The 21,187-nt window shown below is 49.2% G+C and overlaps 1 protein-coding gene across 3 annotated transcripts in view; it reads left to right on the forward strand.

Moving 5' to 3' along the window:
• RAD21 (RAD21 cohesin complex component) overlaps positions 1–21,187 on the forward strand; it is a 337,501-nt gene that overhangs the window by 193,159 nt on the left and 123,155 nt on the right. The gene's annotated exons all lie outside the window — the stretch shown is intronic.

Below are 21,187 nucleotides of genomic sequence, written 5' to 3' on the forward strand. Positions count from 1 at the left end.
CTGGCTCTGTCTGTGCGGCTGGCTCTGTCTGTGCGGCTGGCTCTGTCTGTGCGGCTGGCTCTGTCTGTGCGGCTGGCTCTGTCTGTGCGGCTGGCTCTGTCTGTGCGGCTGGCTCTGTCTGTGCGGCTGGCTCTGTCTGTGCGGCTGGCTCTGTCTGTGCGGCTGGCTCTGTCTGTGCGGCTGGCTCTGTCTGTGCGGCTGGCTCTGTCTGTGCGGCTGGCTCTGTCTGTCTGTGCGCCTGGCTCTGTCTGTCTGTGGCTGGCTCTGTCTGTCTGTGGCTGGCTCTGTCTGTCTGTCTGTCTGTCTGTGGCTGGCTCTGTCTGTCTGTCTGTCTGTCTGTGGCTGGCTCTGTCTGTCTGTCTGTCTGTCTGTGGCTGGCTCTGTCTGTCTGTCTGTCTGTCTGTGGCTGGCTCTGTCTGTCTGTCTGTCTGTCTGTGGCTGGCTCTGTCTGTCTCTGTCTGTCTGTCTGTGGCTGGCTCTGTCTGTCTCTGTCTGTCTGTCTGTGGCTGGCTCTGTCTGTGCGGCTGGCTCTGTCTGTGCGGCTGGCTCTGTCTGTGCGGCTGGCTCTGTCTGTCTGTGCGCCTGGCTCTGTCTGTCTGTGGCTGGCTCTGTCTGTCTGTCTGTGGCTGGCTCTGTCTGTCTCTGTCTGTCTGTCTGTGGCTGGCTCTGTCTGTCTGTCTGTGGCTGGCTCTGTCTGTCTGTCTGTGGCTGGCTCTGTCTGTCTGTCTGTGGCTGGCTCTGTCTGTCTGTCTGTGGCTGGCTCTGTCTGTCTGTCTGTGGCTGGCTCTGTCTGTCTGTCTGTGGCTGGCTCTGTCTGTCTGTCTGTCTGTCTGTCTGTGGCTGGCTCTGTCTGTCTGTCTGTCTGTCTGTCTGTGGCTGGCTCTGTCTGTCTCTGTCTGTCTGTCTGTCTGTGGCTGGCTCTGTCTGTCTCTGTCTGTCTGTCTGTCTGTGGCTGGCTCTGTCTCTGTCTGTCTGTCTGTGGCTGGCTCTGTCTGTCTCTGTCTGTCTGTCTGTGGCTGGCTCTGTCTGTCTCTGTCTGTCTGTCTGTGGCTGGCTCTGTCTGTCTCTGTCTGTCTGTCTGTGGCTGGCTCTGTCTGTCTGTCTGTGGCTGGCTCTGTCTGTCTGTCTGTCTGTGGCTGGCTCTGTCTGTCTGTGGCTGGCTCTGTCTGTCTGTGGCTGGCTCTGTCTGTCTGTCTGTGGCTGGCTCTGTCTGTCTGTCTGTCTGTCTGTGGCTGGCTCTGTCTGTCTGTCTGTGGCTGGCTCTGTCTGTCTGTCTGTCTGTCTGTGGCTGGCTCTGTCTGTCTGTCTGTGGCTGGCTCTGTCTGTCTGTCTGTCTGTGGCTGGCTCTGTCTGTCGCGGCAAATACAATAGTTCTCTTCCAGGGGATCCTCATCAATAGTCATAAGCACTGAATATTCCCGCCCATGTGCGGGACCCCGGAAACAATATAAAAATATATATGTATAAAACACACATCTCGCTCCACATATATGTATGTACATATATCATTTTTCTCACATCAATGCAGCCCCAAAACTGAGGCTAAACAATGCAAACACATATACATGAACTGCAATTAGTAAGGAATCAAAAAACACATTAGGTCAAAAAATCCTTGAACTTTGTGTTTTAATGAGTCAAACCACTCATAAATCCTATAAATTGCTTATAAATAGACATTGTTAGCCCTCAGGCTGCATTGTAAAACAATATCATAGAAAATGAAACCATTTTCACAATAACTGGCACCGTGCCTTTAAGGCAGCCATGACCCCAGGCTTCCCATCATGCCTCAGGGGTGACAGTTAGGTCAGTTCTTTCCGGCTCCTTCAGTCAGGACCCTGGTGAAACAGCTCCTTTTCTTTTTGACTTTCTGTCAAAAAATATTCAGCTTTTACTAGAATTTTTGACTTCACTCGACGTCTTTTAGACATAGAGTGCTGTTTGAACACTTTTTGTGCTTAAAAAAGGTATTTTTCCTGTCAAAGATGCCTTCTCTCTTCAACAACTGTCCTTCATGTGGAAGGAAAAAGGCAAAGACTGACTCTCATTCAGTCTGTATCCTGTGCCTACCAGACTCTCATTCCTCTAAAACCTGTGAACACTGCCAGGTTTTATCTTCCAGGACTCTTAAGGATCGAGAGAGGATTAGAGCTTATGGGCTTTCTGAGAGAGGAAGATCTCCCAAGAAGCAGAAAAGTCGGAAGACGCGGTCGACGTCGAGAGGAGCCCCGACTGGTTCACATTCGACGTCGGGATCGGCGTTGGAGAAGCAGTCGACGGCGACGAAGAAGATGTCTTCAGCGTCTACATGGAAGGTACCTCCGCTTCAGTCAGCGTCGAGGGACAGGTCGCCGTCGAAGCGGAAGAGCTCGACGGCGAGCCGTGTGACGTCGAAACAGCATCGTCATGCTGTGACGTCGAGGCATTCTCCGTCGACGTCGGTCCATCGACGTTCGACGTCGAGCCATCCTCGGTCGACGACTAGCCATGGTCGTTCGACGTCGAGGGAGCCTCTGTCGACACATCATCGGTCGACGTCGATGCAGCCAACGTCGACGCCTGGACGAGAGCGTTCGACGTCGGAGCGGCATTTGGAGTCGAGGCACGCCCAGTCGCCATCAAGTCAACGGCGATCGGCGTCGAAACAGCCTCCATCGACGTCGAACAGACAGCCTTCAACGTCGAAGGACAGCCATTGCCACCCGAGGTCGACGGAGAAATCACGGTCGACGTCGAAGGAGCGTCTTCCTGCTCGGCGTCGATACAACCACCGTCGAGGGATCAACAAAGATCCAGGGAGAGAAGTTCTTCGCAAACAAAGAACGTTACTCCTACAAAATTAAAGGAGGTGGTTCGGGACAAGGGAAGTGACTTGTTAGTCCAGACTCATGCCCTAGAGCCACAGTTGGGTTCTCCAGGTTCAGCATCGGCTGCGGAGGGGGAACAATCTCCAGTGCAGGATCCCCCCGCCAAGAGACGGAGACTTGCAGAAGAAAGATCTCGCTCAAGGTCTCCCTCTGGATCTCTGGTGAGTCTTTCCTCATCATCCTCATCATCTCGGAGTGGCAGATCCTCGGATGGACGGGGCGGCGCTTCTAATAGGGGGAGGTCCGAATCCCCTGCAAGATCGCAACAGGATCGAACGGAACGACCTCAACGGTCGCGTACACCTGAGAAGGATCCCATCCACAAGTCTCCTTCTGTTCATCTTTCCCCAAGGTGGAATAGACCTCTTCACCACTGGGCAAAGGACAAGGAGACGGTGGAGAGCCTAAAGCGATATCGAGACCAACCTCTTCGCAGAGAAAGGTCTCGTTCTAAACACTCAAGCAAGAGACATTCTCGTCACAGAGAGAGATCTCGTTCCAAGACGCGTTCTAGCAGAAGAACTAGGTCCAGGAGGACAAGTAGTTCTTCAAGTTCGTCGAGAACACGATCTCACAGGGATTACTCCCCGACTCTTACTAACAGTCCACGCTCAAGAGTGTCTCCAACTGAGGATATTTTCTCGTTCCAAGATATCTTGGGCAGGGGAGCCCTGAAACTGGGAGTACCGATGACAGCTCCACAAGTCAAGACGACTGTCATATTCGAAACCCTGCAACATAGATCAGCACCCAAACCGTTGTTGCCGTTGGTTCCGGGTATAATGGAACATGTGAATGAAGTCTTCCTCACTCCGGCAACGGTGAAGTCCGTTCCAGCGAGGATTCTCAAAAAGTATCGTCCTCCGGAAGAGGATCCTCTGTTCCTCAAAGCTGATCCCCCGCCAGATTCAGTGATCATTACGGCGGCAAGAAAATCCAATGCGGTGGCTTCCTCATCCACGGTACCTCTGGATAAGGATAGCAAGGTGCAGGACTCATGGGGGAGAAGGGTGTGTAACACCTCAGCCTCTTTCCTCAAGGTTTCTAACGCGGAAGCCCTGCTCGGCAGGTATGACAGGTCTCTGTGGGACTCACTTCAGAGATTTACCGCAAAGCTCCCTGAAGAAGACAGAAAGGACTTTGAGGAGGTTCTGATGGAGGGCAGTCAAGTCTCCAACCAGATTATAGGATCGGCAGCAGATGGGGCAACTCTGGCGGCACATGGCTATGTGCACGGAGTTACAGCAAGGAGAACATCTTGGTTACGCCTCACAGCATTAAAACCGGAGGCTCAAGCAAGAATCCTGAACCTTCCTTTTTCAGGCACATCTCTCTTTGGAGCAAGTGCGGATGAGGAAATGCAGCGGATGAAGACCGAGTTGGACACTCTCAAAGCGGTGGGACTCGAGAAGAAAAAGGAATTTGAGAAGAAATTCCGTTCGAACAACAAGGGTTATTCGAAGCAGAGGGTTCAAACCCCTCAATGGCAGAAAGGCCAGAACCAGCAGGGCCAGCAAAAGACACAGTACAAAGGCAAGGGCAATTCCAAGGGAAATGGAAATCAGCGCCAAGGCAACAACTTCAATAAAGCGCAGCAGAAGCAATGAGTCTTCACTTCCCCCAGCGCCGTTACCCACTCCAGTGGGGGGAAGCATTGCGCATCACAGGACAGAGTGGCAGGCCATCACCAAAGATCAATGGGTGTTGTCTACGCTGCAGAATGGGTACTGTCTTCGTTTCCATCGTCTACCTCCGCACGTTTCCCCGATGTCAACATCAAGTCACCAGCTACAAAGGTTAAAAGCAGAAGTAGCTACACTCCTCGAGAAAGAAGCCATCGAGAGAGTTCCGGTGTCCCAAAGGGGGAAAGGAGTGTACTCGAGGTATTTTCTGGTCAGAAAAAAGGGCCAGAAGGAAGAATACAGGCCCATTCTGGACTTGAGAACACTCAATCTGCATGTACGAAAAGAAAAGTTTCGCATGTTGGCGCTTCATCAGATATATCCACATCTCAGGCAGGGGGATTGGATGTGTTCGATGGACCTTCAAGATGCGTACTTCCATATTCCAATACGGCAAGATCACAGAAGATTCCTTCGGTTCCGGGTGGGGACCTCTCACTACCAGTTCAAAGTCCTCCCGTTTGGGTTGAAGTCGGCTCCCAGAGTGTTCACCAAGTGTGTCGCAGTGGTGGCGGCAGCTCTACGCCGCAGGGGAGTCTTCGTATACCCATACTTAGACGATTGGCTGTTGAAAGGTCCAACTCCAGGCAATGTAAGGAATCAATTCAAGACATGCATAGAACTTTGTCAACGTCTAGGTCTACATGTCAATTTCAACAAGTCTGTATCACAACCAACTCAGAGGATCCACTTCCTAGGAGCTCTGCTAGACTCCAAAGTAGGAAAAGAGTTTCCTTCGGAGGAGAGACAGTTTTCGATAGCCCTCAAGTGCCAACAAGTTCTTCTCCACAGGTCCCAGAAGGTGCGGAAGATAGCCTCGCTCTTGGGGTCGATGGCTTCCTGCATCTTCCTAGTGCCGAACGCCAGACTTAGGATGCGTCCTCTTCAGCAGGATCTGGAGGACAAATGGGACCAACACTCAGATCAGTGGGACGATCGGATCACTTTGTCGGAGGTTGCTCAATCTTCCCTCCAGTGGTGGACAAAGAGACAGAACATGCAGATGGGGGTTCTCTTCCATCAACCGCCTCCAACACAAACGATCATCACAGATGCATCATTGCAAGGATGGGGAGCGCACATGGGACCCCTACAAGTGCAGGGTCTGTGGTCTCCCGAGGAAAGCACTTATCATATCAACTTGCTGGAGTTGAGAGCGGTTCACCTGGCTCTCAAAGCGTTCCTTCCCTCGCTTCAGGAGAAAATGATTCTAGTACAGACGGACAACACCACCACGATGTACTATTTAAACAAGCAGGGAGGAACACGCTCAAGGACTCTGTCTCTGAAAGCGCAGCGCATCTGGCATTGGCTTCTAGCTCGCAAGTTGTCTGTTCAGGCAGTCCACCTCCCAGGAGAGCAGAACGTGAGGGCGGACGCTCTAAGTCGGCACTTCGAAGACAGAGAAGACTGGGTTCTCAACGACGAAGTGCTAGACGACATTTTCCAGTCTTGGGGTCGTCCTTCAATAGATCTCTTCGCAGACGACGAAAACACCAAATGCCCAAGCTTCGCCTCCAGGTTCTATCGACCAGGAACGAGAGGGAATGCTCTGTTAATGGACTGGTCGGGGCAGTTTGTGTACGCCTTCCCACCCCTTCCGCTGATCCCGAAGGTGGTGAGCAAGCTGAACCACTCGTGCACAACGATGATCCTGATTGCCCCAGACTGGCCGAGACAATGGTGGTACACAGACCTACTTCACCTATCAGTGTCTCCTCACAAGAGGCTTCCATGCAGGCAGGACCTGTTGTCGAAGATGAACGGGAGGATTCACCATCCCAACCTTCCGTCACTGAACTTGGCAGCTTGGCTCCTGAGGTCATACAGTACGGCCATCTAGGGCTGCCACAGGACTGCATGGCCATTCTGAAAGAAGCACGACGCCCTTCCACTAGACATTCGTATGCATGCAAGTGGAAGAGATTCTATATGTGGTGCATGCAGAATGGTCACAATCCGGTAAAAAGTCAGGAAGAAGCAGTTCTCCCATACTTGTTGTACCTGACTAAAGCAGGTTTGAAGTTTAACTCCATTAAGGTGCATTTAGCCGCTATTACAGCTTATAGGCGATCACCTTCACAAACTTCTTTTTTTCAGCTTCCTGCAGTAAAAGATTTCCTACAGGGTCTAAAGAAAGTGTACCCTCCTGTTCGGCCTCCTGCTCCGCCTTGGGAGCTGAACCTAGTCCTATCAAAATTGATGGGTTCACCTTTTGAGCCTATTCATAAAGCTTCTTTACAGCATATTTCCTGGAAAGCGGCTTTTTTGATAGCGATTACGTCAGCCCGTAGGGTGAGCGAAATTCAGGCCCTATGTACTAAAGAACCGTATACGGTTTTTCATCTGAACAGAGTGGTGCTTAGAACGCATCCTTCTTTCCTGCCTAAAGTGGTATCAGATTTTCATGTCAATCAGTCTATCTCTTTACCCACTTTCTTTCCTAATCCCTCTACTCCAGCTGAGAGGGCATTACACTCTCTGGACCTGAAAAGGGTTTTAAAGTTCTATCTGGACAGGTCCAAGTCTATTCGACATTCTGATCAATTGTTTGTTAACTACGGTTCGATCAGGACTGGTCATGCAGCCTCGAAACGTTCTATCTCCAGGTGGATCGTTTCGTGTATCAAGCTTGCTTACCAATTGGCACAGAAGACTTTAGGGGGTTCCCCTAAGGCGCATTCTACTAGAGGTAGAGCAGCCACGGCGGCTTACCTGCAGGATGTGCCCATGTCTGAGATTTGTAAAGCGGCGACCTGGAGGTCTGTCCATACATTTACCAGACATTACTGTCTAGATTCTGACACGAGAGCAGATATCCAGGTGGGCCAGGCCTCCCTGAGGAATCTGTTTAACAGCTAGAATTTCTTTTGGCTGTTATGATTGGTTGGGTCATGTACTTCTCATTTACCTGCAGGTGGTTGATGGGCTTGCTATTCTATTCAGTGCTTATGACTATTGATGAGGATCCCCTGGAAGAGAAGGATAAGTTACTTACCTGTAATCCTAGTTCTCTTCCAGGGGTATCCTCATCAAAGTCATAAGCAACCCACCCGCCTCCCCAGGTAAATGAGATTTGGTACTGTTTTGTTTTCAATCTTGTGGTTGAGCCCTGTCTTCAGGGTTATGCAAAGAACAACTGACCTAACTGTCACCCCTGAGGCATGATGGGAAGCCTGGGGTCATGGCTGCCTTAAAGGCACGGTGCCAGTTATTGTGAAAATGGTTTCATTTTCTATGATATTGTTTTACAATGCAGCCTGAGGTCTAACAATGTCTATTTATAAGCAATTTTCAGGATTTATGAGTGGTTTGACTCATTAAAACACAAAGTTCAAGGATTTTTTGACCTAATGTGTTTTTTGATTCCTTACTAATTGCAGTTCATGTATATGTGTTTGCATTGTTTAGCCTCAGTTTTGGGGCTGCATTGATGTGAGAAAAATGATATATGTACATACATATATGTGGAGCGAGATATATGTGTTTTATACATATATATTTTTATATTGTTTCCGGGGTCCCGCACATGGGCGGGAATATTCAGTGCTTATGACTTTGATGAGGATACCCCTGGAAGAGAACTAGGATTACAGGTAAGTAACTTATCCGTCTCGCATTTGCGAGCGATTAAGCTATTGGTATTGTAAATGACAATGTCATTTATTCATGTTTTCAAAACAAAAACATAAATAAAAATGTCATGACCAATGCCAATGGCTCTAACTTTAACAAGGCCGAGACCATTGCATTGTAAATGTTTGTTTAAGGCTTCCTTTTCTGTTTTTCTTTTTGTTCCTTGATTTTTAGGTCTCGCGTTCGTTGCAGCGCAAAGCGTTGCTCGCTCAGCGAGATTTATTGTGAATGGGTTGTTTGAGGAGAGGGCTTGAAGCCCCTCCCCTCATTTCCATTGGCAAGTGTAACCGTTTATGCTAAACGGTGGCCTGCCATTGGAAATTAGGGGTTTTGGTTCATGACCTTTGGCCTCTGGACTGGGTTGCCTGCTTTACTGCAGTCGCAAAGCACTTTCTTATCTTTATGGGGCCATGTGTTTCTAATTAGAAACACATGCCCCCAAAAAGACAAGGGATCGATGCTTGTTCCACTTTTTTGGCGACCAGACAGCGCTTGTGTTTTTTTTTTGTTATTTGCAGCTGCCTTGTTTGTTATGGCATGAGCTAAATTATTGGACAGCTGTAATGGTAGGCCAGATTTTCGAAAGAAAGAGCTTAACTCCCGTTTTCGAAGAAGCATGATATTAGAGATTCACATAAACTGCTCCATAATCTCCGCTTTCCCTTGAGAATTAATTGTTAGGTTGGGATTCTGATCGAATGTAATGTGGAATAATCATAACCATTTTACAGCACTGCAAAAAAACAGCTCATTTTACTTTCATTCTCGCTTGTTAACCAACACCGTGGTTCTGTAGTAGGGGATCTTATAGTCATAATCTAGTGAATAGTCCCGCCCATGTGCGTGGACCCCGGCAATCAAAAATAATCTCTTAAGTTGTCAAAATCATGCAGAAACTGCAAAGACACTTAAGAGAGAATTTAAAGACAAATAATGCAGCCTATAACACAGGCTACACTGTCCAGTACTTCAACTAGAAATTCCACCAATTAACACCACACATAAGAAATCCAGCCCAGTTTCTACCAAGAGAAACTTGTCTCAACCCTTAAAAAACCTCTGGAATGATAGAGAGGAAGGCATGGACAGACAAGCCCCATAGGCTGCCATTATGTGGCTTAAGCAGGATACTGTGCCTTTAAGGAAACCTTCTAGAACCTTCTCCCAGTATCCCAGAATGCATAGCAGGTCCCACTGACTTCAGTTCTTTTTTCCGGCTCCTGCTTACAGGACCCTGGCATTGAGCTCTCCCTTGTTTTCAAGGGTTTATTGCATATTTTGGCACTTTTGTGTTTTAAAAGTGTTGCAGTTTACTCTCTTGGTGTTCTCTTTCTCTTCTGTGTGCTGCTTCAGGTGTTTTAGGGCTCTAAAATGCCTGGACTCTTTGTGAGGTGTCCAGCATGTGAGAGGAAGAAGGCCAGAGGTGATCCACATGATGTCTGCATCGTCTGCCTCCCTGAAGATCATGTCCCTGAGGAGTGTGTCATCTGCCAGCAGTTTACAACACGTACTCTGAAGGAAAGGGCGAAGATCAGGCTGTCTGGCCTTGAGGAGAGGCGCCTGCAGGCTGCAGGTGGGTCTGGGCAGTCCGGGAAGGTTCCCTCTGCCTCTGCTGAGGCCTCTAGGGGGCTCCCCAGAGGCAGGAAGCCCAGCAAGCGGTCCCGGTCTCCGACGTCGATAGCATCGACGACGACGTCGAGAGGGATGACGGCGGTGTGCTCCCCTTCTCCCCGGGGCTCCGGGTCGAGACATCGGGACGCCTCGACGTTGAAGGCACCGCCGACGAAGCCGCCGTCGACATCGTCGACGTCGAGGCCTTCATACCGACGTCATGGACATCGGCGCTCGCCGTCGCGGTGACACCGCCGGTTGACGTTGAGGGGATCCTCGACGTCGAGAGCATCTAGACGGCGGCATCGACGCTCGTCGTCGAGGAAGGACCGTTCGACGTCGCGGAGGCGGCGTGCGAGGTCGACGTCGAGGGATCGGCGTTCGACGCCGAGGAAGAAGAGGTCGACGTCGAGGAAGAAGAGGTCGACGTCGCGGAGGCGGCGTTCGACGCCGGAGTCACGGAAACATCCTTCGACGCCGGAAAAGCGACGCTCGACGTCTAGCAGACGGAGGTCGACGTCTGGGAGTCGGTCAGGCTCGCCAAAACGTCGCAAGAGGGATTCTAGTCCCAGAAGTCACACTGCTTCCAGTGGGGGACGCAAGAGGAAGCGATCACCAGCTGAAGGGGCGGGCTCTCAGCCCTCTTCGCCTAAAGGGTCACCGGGCACGGTGTACTCGGCGGTGTACACTCCTTCTCGGCCTCGGTCGACGCATACTCCTGTTCCTAAGGTGGTCACTCCTCCTCCTCCTCTTCCTAAAGAGGATCCTCCGCCACTGCCTCCACTTCCAGCGGACGACCCGCCGCCACCGGTCCCTCCGCGTGGGCCGGCCCCGCAGCCAAAGGTTCCTCCGCCGAGGTCCACTTCGCTGCCGTATTTGCCTGTACCTCCTAAGGGGACCCCAAAACCTGCACCCAAGGAGGCTCCAAGGAAGACCCCTCCGCGGAAACCGGTGGGGCGACCACGGACTGGCAGGTCTCGCTCTCGTTCTGGGAGGCGGGACAGGTCGCGACACAGATCGTCCACGCGGTCGAGACGCCGCCATAGGAGGCGCGAGTCTCGATCCCGTACGGGATCCTCTGGTTCCAGGGAGTATTCCCCTGCCTTGTCGGGTTCTCCGGACACGAGGGTGTCCCCGATTGATGACCTGGTGGCGTTCCAGGATGTCCTCTTGAGGGGCGCTGCGAAGCTGGGCATACCCCTGCCGGTGCCCACGCCTAAGACGTCAGTAATATTTGAGACATTGCACCAGAAACACTCGTCTCGCCCTCTCCTGCCTCTGGTACCGGGCCTGGAGGAACCAGCTATGGACCTTTTCCTCACCCCCGCGGTGACAAAGGCGGCGCCTTCTAGGTTGCTGAGGAAGTACCGGGCCCCGGATTCGGATCCGGCTTTTTTGAGAGCGGAACCGCCTCCGGACTCAGTCATTGTGACGGCGGCACGCAAACAACATGCCGCCACTTCGTCATCTACGGTCCCCCCGGATAAGGAGTCCAGGTGGATGGATTCGGCAGGGAGAAAGGTCTGTGGAACAGCCGCCACCTCCATGAAGGCTGCGAGTGCCACGGCGCTGTTGGGTCGGTACGCCCGCGCCCTCTGGGACTCCCTTGAGCGTTTTGCGGAGCACTTGCCTCGTGAGCAGCGTGAGGACTTTCAGGAAGTGCTGAGTAAAGGGATGCTGGTGGCCAACCAGATCATCAGCGCGGCAGCGGACTCTTCCCTGTTGGCTGCTCATGAGTTTTGCCATGGAATCAACCAAAGACGTCACGCCTGGCTCCGTCTTACGTCCCTGAAACCGGACGCACAGCAGAGGGTGGCCAACCTGCCGTTCTCCGGCAAGTCTCTTTTTGGGAAGCATGCGGACGACGAGATGGCCCGCATGAAGGCGGAGGCCGAGACGCTCACGGCGGTGGGCCTCGAGAAGCCTAAGGAGGCAAAGAAGACGTACAGCCCTTTCAAACGGCGGTCCGGTGGGCAAGGCCGTGGACGTGGCCAGGCTTCGGGACATTCGCAACAGCAGTTCCGTAAGCCGTTCCAGAAGCGCCAGAGGGGCAGAGGAGGCCAGCAGTCGGCTCCGGCGCCCAAGGGCCAAGCTGGGTCTAGGCCCTAGGTACTTACTTCCCCCGGATCCGTTACCCACTCCGGTAGGGGGAAGCATTCAATCTTTTCTGGCAGAGTGGAGAAAAATTACTCGGGACAAGTGGGTGCTGAATATTGTTTGCAATGGATACAGTCTTCGGTTCACCAGCCCACCTCCATCGATTCCTCCGGTCAGCTTGCGGTTCCAGCTGCTGGAGCTCCAGGTGGAGGCCGATACCCTGTTAAGGAAAAGGGCGATAGAAGACGTGCCTCTGTCCCAGAGAGGAAGAGGTCTGTACTCCCGGTTCTTCCTGGTTCGCAAGAAGGACAAGATCGAGTTCAGGCCCATTCTGGACTTGCGACAGGCAAACAAATGGATTCGCAGGGAAAAGTTTCGCATGCTGTCGTTGCATCAGATTTATCCTCAGTTGCAACAGGGAGACTGGCTCTGTGCCATAGACCTACAGGATGCTTACTTCCATGTGCCCATTGCACACAAACACAGGAAGTTCCTGCGGTTCCAAGTCGGCACCAATCATTATCAATACACAGTACTCCCATTCGGACTGAAGTCTGCGCCGAGAACGTTCTCGAAGTGCATGGCGGTGGTGGCAGCGCACCTGCGGAGGAACAAGGTGTTTGTCTACCCGTACCTGGACGATTGGTTGATCAAGGCATCCTCCTTCTCGGAAGCGCGAGCACACTTCCAGAAGACGTGCGTTCTCTTGAACAAGCTGGGGCTGCACATCAACATGGCCAAGTCTGTCCCGACTCCGGTCCAATGCATACAGTACTTGGGAGCCTCTATCAATACGCTGTCAGCAAGCGTGTCTCCTTCGGAAGAGCGACGATTATCTCCTTCGGAAGGTTCAGGCTCTCATGACGACTCCATCTACAACAGTGAGGACGGTGTCTTCTCTACTGGGATCGATGGCCTCTTGTATCTTCCTGACGCCGCACGCACGACTGCACATGAGACCGCTGCAGGAGTGCTTGGAAGACCAGTGGGATCAGAGGAAAGGATCCTGGGACGACAGGATCCGACTGTCTCTGCATGCTCTTCAATCTCTGAAGTGGTGGTGTTCGGCGGGGAATCTCCTCAGAGGGGTTCCTTTTCACAAGGACATTCCCACGCAGACTGTTGTGACGGATGCTTCTCTCCTGGGATGGGGAGCGCACTCCGGGACTCTACAGATTCAGGGAACATGGTCTCCGGTGGAGGCCACGTATCACATCAACTTCCTGGAACTCAGAGCTGTTCACTTGGCACTGAAGGCCTTTCTTCCATCCTTCCAGACCAGCTCCCTGCTTGTGCAAACGGACAACACTACCACGATGTACTACCTCAACAAGCAGGGGGGCTCGAGATCTCGCACTCTGTCGCAGGAGGCGCAGGCGATCTGGCACTGGCTCCTGGCCAGGGGACTGACGATAACGGCTACCCATCTGCCAGGTGTGCAGAATGTTCAGGCAGACGCACTGAGCAGACTGATTCAGGAAAACCACGAATGGGTCATAAACGACGAAGTACTAGGAGACGTCTTCGCGAGGTGGGGAACCCCAGACATAGATCTGTTCGCCACCGCCGAAAACAACAAATGCCGAGACTTCGCCTCCAGGTACTACCAGCAGGGGACGCTGGGGAATGCGTTATGGATCAACTGGTCGAACAGCTTTCTGTACGCTTTTCCACCCATTCCCCTGATTCCGGCGGTGCTCATCAAGCTGGCCCGGTCCAGGGCTCGGATGATACTCATTGCCCCGGAGTGGCCCAGGCAGTGGTGGTTCACGGACCTGCTTCACCGGTCTCTCCTTCCTCACATTCGGTTGCCGTGCAGGCCGGACCTTCTCACGAAGTTCGGGGGGCGGATGTTACACCCCAGCCTCTCGTCTTTGAGTTTGGCGGCATGGCTCCTGAGATAGTGCAATATGGCCATCTGAATCTGCCCGAGGATTGCATGGACATACTGAAGGAGTCTAAGAGACCTTCCACTAGGACTTCATATGCTTACAAGTGGAAGAGGTTTTGTATCTGGTGCCAGTCTAGGAAACATGACCCTACAACCTGCAAGGAGGATGTCATCCTTCCTTACCTTTTACATTTGGCGCAGTCTGGCCTTAATGTTCATTCCATTAAGGTTCATCTTGCTGCATTGACTGCCTACAGGAAATGCCCTTCACAGACTTCTTTTTTCCAGATCCCTGTGATCAAAGACTTTCTGGAAGGATTGAAGAAGGTGTTCCCTCCTGTCAGGCTTCCCTCGCCTTCATGGGAATTGAATGTGGTGCTGTCTAGATTGATGAAGGAGCCTTTCGAACCCATTCACAAGGCTTTGTTGCAGCACCTGTCCTGGAAGGCGGCGTTCCTCGTGGCCATTACATCGGCCCGCAGGGTGAGTGAAATTCAGGCGTTGTGTTGTACTGAACCTTATACTGTATTTCATGCTGCTAAGGTTGTGATGCGTACTCACCCTAAATTCCTTCCCAAGGTTATTTCTGATTTTCATGTCAACCAGACCATAACTTTGCCTACGTTTTTTCAGAATCCTTCCTCTCCGGCGGAACGATCTTTACATTCCCTGGATGTGAGGAGGGTGTTGAAATGTTATCTGGATAAGACCAAAGATATTCGTAGGTCAGACCAGTTGTTTATCAATTATGGATCAGTCAGGACGGGTCTTGCTACCTCTAAGCAGTCCATTTCTAGGTGGATTGTGTCCTGCATACAATTGTGTTACCAAAAAGCTAATAAGACCTTAGGAGGTAAGCCTAAGGCTCATTCCACCAGGGGCAAAGCTGCCACGACAGCCTTGCTCCGTAATGTGCCGATTGCAGAAATCTGCAAGGCCGCCACTTGGAAGTCGGTTCATACCTTTGCTAAGCATTACTGCCTGGACTCTGATGCCAGGGCAGACGCTCAGGTTGGGCAGGCTTTGCTGCGGAATTTGTTCGCACAGTAGTGGCGTTCTGTTCTTTCTCCACCGCCGCTTTGGTGTGGGGATGGGCTTGCCATTCTATTCACTAGATTATGACTATACACAGAGATCCCCTACTACAGAAGGAGTAGTTTCTGTCCTGTAACTCCAGTTCTGTAATAGGGGTATCTCTGTTATAGTCATAAGCGCCCGCCCTCCTCCCCGGTGGAGAATTGTTTGTGTAAGTAATGCTACAGGTCTGGCGTTTTTACGCCTTCAAAAAGAACTGAAGTCAGTGGGACCTGCTATGCATTCTGGGATACTGGGAGAAGGTTCTAGAAGGTTTCCTTAAAGGCACAGTATCCTGCTTAAGCCACATAATGGCAGCCTATGGGGCTTGTCTGTCCATGCCTTCCTCTCTATCATTCCAGAGGTTTTTTAAGGGTAGAGACAAGTTTCTCTTGGTAGAAACTGGGCTGGATTTCTTATGTGTGGTGTTAATTGGTGGAATTTCTAGTTGAAGTACTGGACAGTGTAGCCTGTGTTATAGGCTGCATTATTTGTCTTTAAATTCTCTCTTAAGTGTCTTTGCAGTTTCTGCATGATTTTGACAATTTAAGAGATTATTTTTGATTGCCGGGGTCCACGCACATGGGCGGGACTATTCACTGGATTATGACTATAACAGAGATACCCCTACTACAGAACTGGAGTTACAGGACAGAAACTACTCCTTCTTTAAACAGTAAAAAATGTATTTGATCCAAACCTCAACTGAGATCAACAAATACAGAATTAAAATAATTTTAGATACTCATAAAAATGATTAGATAAAAGACGTTTGCTTTTTAGGCTCACTACAAGTTGGTACAGTAGCAATATTCTACCTCCTACTCATACAGCATTCAATAGGATTAGATATGGTGAAATCTTCGGTTTTGTGCTTATAACTTAAAACGGCTGCAAAAAGCTTTTTAAAAACTTAAACAGATTATGACAGACAAATTCATTAACGGGAGAATTACACAATTTGATTAGGTCTTGGGCAGAGACTGCGTTATACTTTAATTGAATTGGGTTATATAACGTTGACGATCCGCAACTATGCTCACATTAGGACATATTAATAAAACGTGTAGAAAATCTTGTTGGCCACCTTTGCATAATTCGCATAAACCTTTGGGATTATTAGTACCATCCCAATTAGCTAAAATGTGGCTTTTGTTTGTCTACTTCAGAAGAATGTAAATCTAAGGAGGCCCTGTATGGATTCATACCTTTCCCCTACACATATTTGGAGGGAGCATTTAACCAACTAAACTATCTTGGATGCTATTACTGTATGTTTGGACTTTGGACCACGTCTTTGCCTTTAAATTTATTAACTTCTTGTTTTCCCCTGCAGCGCAGAGGGAGGTGGGGGCACCACCCTTCAGGGAGTCTGAGATAGCGGCGTTTCAGGGTCCTCTCCCCACTGTTGCAGGGAGCTTCCATAATTGTACGTTAGGCTAGTGTGCTAGTCATCTCCGTCTCTATGGAACGGGACATAATCAGGAAATTCTGTCCTTACAAAACCGCAGTGCTGACATCAGCACATTTGTTAAACTAGACGACGGCCTGCCAAAGCATCGTGACATAGCGCATTGAGTTGAGCGCTACTTGCGGATATTTGCACGTTACTGGATTACATCCCCTTGTGACCCGGTCTACCTTCCATTTTTCGGTACAACAGATGCCTCTACTTTGGGTGTCGACATGTGTAATTCAAGCAGCACCATGACGCAATTAAGTTTGTTCTTTTTGCTGCTGAAGTAAAAACGCCACTCAGTGCTCAGCACGGATATGTAAGAGTGGAGCTGTGCTGTGCATGGCGTGGGCTTCCTCATACCCAGTGGAGATGGGCTCCCTCCTTCCACCTGCTGCAGTATTTTGTTTCTCTTATCGCCACGAAGCTTAGGCATATGTGCGCTTTACAAATAATGAACGACAATAACAAGATTATAACATTGTGCTCTATGGAGAAAGCTGCCGCCTCGTGCATGTTAAGTAGGCACGTCAATCCAACACAGAGTACTGCTGCTTACACGCCTCTGCTACGCTGACACGCCGCCACCGACACACCACTAAGACGAGGACGAAATCCATTCGATCCCAAAGCGGAGGCACGCGGGCGAGGGATAAGAAGGTGGGTGCAACTAAAAGAAGTGGAGTAGGATGAGGCAATAGCTCTGATGTAAAGAAACAACTAGCACTGTAGAGCAGATGGACGACAAGGGTGTTACCGGGTGGACAAGGCTTTACAGAGCAGATTAAGGTTGCTCTGCCCTCACTAAGGATAGTCGCAGGTAGAAGGGATGTTTGGAGAGGATTGTTGGGGGAGAGGACAAGGGAGAGTTACATGAATAGAACAAGCATTGTCAATGCAATAGGTCTCGCCTTTAAGTAAAAACCATTTGCTTTGCCAATGGTATTGTATGGGGTATAGCGAGGGGGTTTACCCAATAGTCGCTGGGACCTGGGTTGTATGAGGTAATGCGAAGAGGGGGGTCCCAGTGAAATTATGCTAATGAATCAAAAAATTCAATCAGAAAATAAACACAAATAATAATGCACTAAATGAATCTACGATGTTTTAATCACACGGTAGATGAAGCCAGGATATGGTATCAAACAATTTATCAAATTCTTGAATCTTAAGTGGTTGGATAGTGCCCAAGAACAAGGGTAAGTGATAGGTGAGGGTAGTGCAAGTTGGGAAGGTGACATAAAAATCAGAACAAGATCTGATACATTTGCATATGTGTGAAAATAATGCAGAGATAATAAATCACAAAAATCATTCAAAACACATGCCCCACAAATACATATTATGTCATATTTTTAGATGGGGCTGCGGAGCAAGAAAGTGTTGTCGACGTTTCGACCCTCAAAAGAAGCAGGACTTATTGTACCCTTGCGGTGGGGTCTTCTTCAGGACGGGGGTTGGGACTAGCAACCTATTAATGTTAAAAATAGAGGAGACAAAATTAGTGACCCCAATATGAAACTAGCATAATCATTAAGACAGTGTTATTATCTGGCACACACTAGAAAGAAGAGAGCATACCAATTAGTTCGAGGCTCATCATCTTATCATCGCATAGGGAACCCCTCCATGGAGACGAAATTAATCTAAATAGAGTAAACAGACATGGCAGAGGTATTTAATACTAGTTTGATAGAAGAGGAAAAAGCTGCAACATCAATGATAGATGTATGCCCCATGAGACTTACATATGAGTGAATACATACAAGAGGCGAGCGTCGAGGCGTAGGTCATGCGCAGCCCGGGGACGTTGGGCAATGGTTATCCTGGTTCAATCTAAGGCAATAAGAAGATTGATTCAGGTGCCGACCTCGAATGTGGCTAGGAAAAGAGTCATGTGACAGTTAGTAGGGCTTACCGTATTGTTAGGCAAATTGCGCGGTAGTCCCCATTAGTGTGAACGATATCTCATTAAGTTTACAGAGGGGAGGAGCCTCAAACGTGGAGGTAGGGTCTGATGCAGGCACGGAGTTGCACCAATCGATCTAAAAAATTAAATAAATGGGGAGATTGCGTCAGGGGAGGACGCGCCCAGAGACACGGTAAGAGAAGTAGGCTGGTTCCTGGACCATGGCTTACCGTGATTCAAGGTCGATGGTGCTGACGTCCCCATAAATCGCCGAGCGCTGTGAATAAATCGATGCTACCCGCTGAAAGAAAACAAAGATAAATGGGTATCCACCGCATTGGCGGGGTCTTGGTACCATTACATTACGGAAAAACGGCCAGAGCAGCCGTCAGGAGTACCTAGTGAATAGTCGAGCGCGGCGTCTTCACAGAAAGCTGGAAGCTGACTAGCCCGCTTTCTGTTGAAGTTGTAACCATGGTAATCAGACCAGGTGACCAAACAAGATGGTCGATATGGTGGAAAGACTAGGCAGCAAGCATGCCTCATGGCTTAAACGGAAGACAGATTTCGTTTCAATTGGGTTAGTACTGCACTGAAGCATTATTATTAGTTTGGGATGACAATGGAATTATACAAAGAACCATACACAGATGGAGATTGAAAGCTTATTTAAAAAAAAGTAATATCTGTCAGACAGACGGGCATGTCATTAATTATTGCAATGTGGGTATAGTGCACCCATCATTATATACATGTGTATACGGCTAAATGCAGCCCAGGGATATGGCTTAAGGCCGCTTAGAAAAGAGTTGGCCGTGTCAAATCCTGAGCAAGCCACCCCCTTGGCATTTAATGGCTTGTATAGGTGAAGGTGTACCTGTCACAAGACGGTATAGACCTTGATAGCTCAAAACCAAACAAACTAACTCTTGAAAGTTCACAGTCAAATACTGTCATTATTCCCACCCTGCCACAGTATAGTAAAGACCAATTTACATGTCAAAATAGGTGCATCAACATATGTTAAATAAACCAATTCAGAAGTGGCATTAGATAAACTGGTTGTGAAGTACTGGTACAGTGTCAAATGGGAAGAATAACAAAATCTGGAAACATGCCACAAATGTATTAGGGCAGTGTCGTTAACTGAGAAAATGAACTATCATGTTCGTTAAGACCTGTTTGTATGGAATTAAAGAAAAACATCAATTTTAGCTCACAAGTGTTCAATATGGTGGCAATATTACCACCCCGGGGTCCAAGTCTTGCTTGTTCAATTATGACCCACTTAAGACTTTCTGGAGGGTGGGCAGCCAATCTGAAGTGGTCAACAAGCGGTGCACCCTGTACTTCACAGCGGACTCTGCTCATATGTTGGAGAATACGTAGTTTAGCCTTCTGCTGGGTTTGCCCAATGTAAATTAGATTACAGGGGCAGACTATTGCGTAAATGATGTTGGAGGTATTGCAATTGCTGAAGGTCTTTAGAGTGATCTTACGTTGGTTATGTTAGAATACTTTGATTTGCATTGTGGTATTGTATAGCAAAGCAAATGACTTTAACTTAATGAAAGGCGAGACCTTTTGTATTTTTAATGCTTGTTTCTTTTGTGTTGATTGGGTTGAGGCACTAGAGCGGTCTTCTTTCTTCCCCTCCATAGCTTTCTGGTGATAAAATGGTAGCTTGCGCCAGCAGGTTTCTGGATGTTCCTGCGCCTAGGGCTATTGCCCGGACTATTAAATGATAGCATTGCAGTCACATATGTGTGGCTATATACTTAGTAAATATCCTTCACAGGGAGTTAATAGCACTACATTCGCAAAAGAACAATAGCAGCTTGAACTCTTATAATCACAAGTAGCTTTCCACCTCCCTAGCGAAAGCCAAGAGGTGCTTCAAATGTTAAGCATGTGTATATAAATGACTTTAATAATGCACAAAATCTAAAGATGGTTGGTGTACTTTGTGGGCTTAGGCTCGACATAGTTGTAGGGACTTTACATTTGATGCCAAGATTAAAATCTTTAAGAAACAATGGGATATTTCCAGACTCCACCACTACACGGCAGAGTAATACTCGTCCTGTGAATCTGTGTGGTATGCCTGAAGATATGGAAGGTAGGGAGCAGTTTTTGAAAGAAGGAAAATGCATAGACTGGGTGCGACCCGACCTAGAGGCATGGTGGGGAGTGTTACAACAGCAACCACATTCTTACAGACGAGTAAGAAAGGTGTGATGGGAGACAAAATCCCATGTCACTGAGAACCAACAAGCGCACTGTGTCCCACATTGATCCCGAATAACTGAGCTGGTCAAAGAAATTGACCAAAACAGATTGTTTTTTTAATGGGCTTAAAGCCAATCTGCTGGTGGTCAAGAAGCACTGATTCCCTAAGGAAAGAAAGGAATGAGCAGACCATATTTTTAGAAGCCAAAGGGTGGTCTGGTGGAGGTTGTCCAGGTCTGAGTCATCACCAGGTCCCAGGCGGGTTTCGAGGTGAGAGACTATGGGTCATTTGCAGACCCATACATAGTGACTAAGACCAGAATGAATTACTTTGTGGATGCTTATAGAAATATTATAACAACTGAAGGAGTAGGCAAGACAACATGCACAAAATTGGAAACAGACATGTGGTTACTCCTCTAGAGTAATTCAACAATTCTTCAGGGGACTTTTTCGGATATTTCCACCAATTCGTCAACCACCTCCTCCTTGGCATTTAAATATTGTGTTGGCACAGCTCATGAAACCCCCGTTTGAGCAATTACATAAAGTCTATCTCAAATTCATTATTTGGAAGACTTCACTGCTATTGGCTCTCACTTCCTCACGTCGAGTCAGTGACATACATGCGTTTACTACTAAACTGCCTTTTCTTCAATTCACGAAGGACTGTCTTGCTCCGCACCAATCCAGCCTTTATCCCCAAAGTGCCATTGGAATTCCAACTCAATG

This window comes from Lissotriton helveticus, chromosome 4_1 (genome assembly GCF_964261635.1).
Source record: "Lissotriton helveticus chromosome 4_1, aLisHel1.1, whole genome shotgun sequence".
NCBI lineage: Eukaryota > Metazoa > Chordata > Amphibia > Caudata > Salamandridae > Lissotriton > Lissotriton helveticus.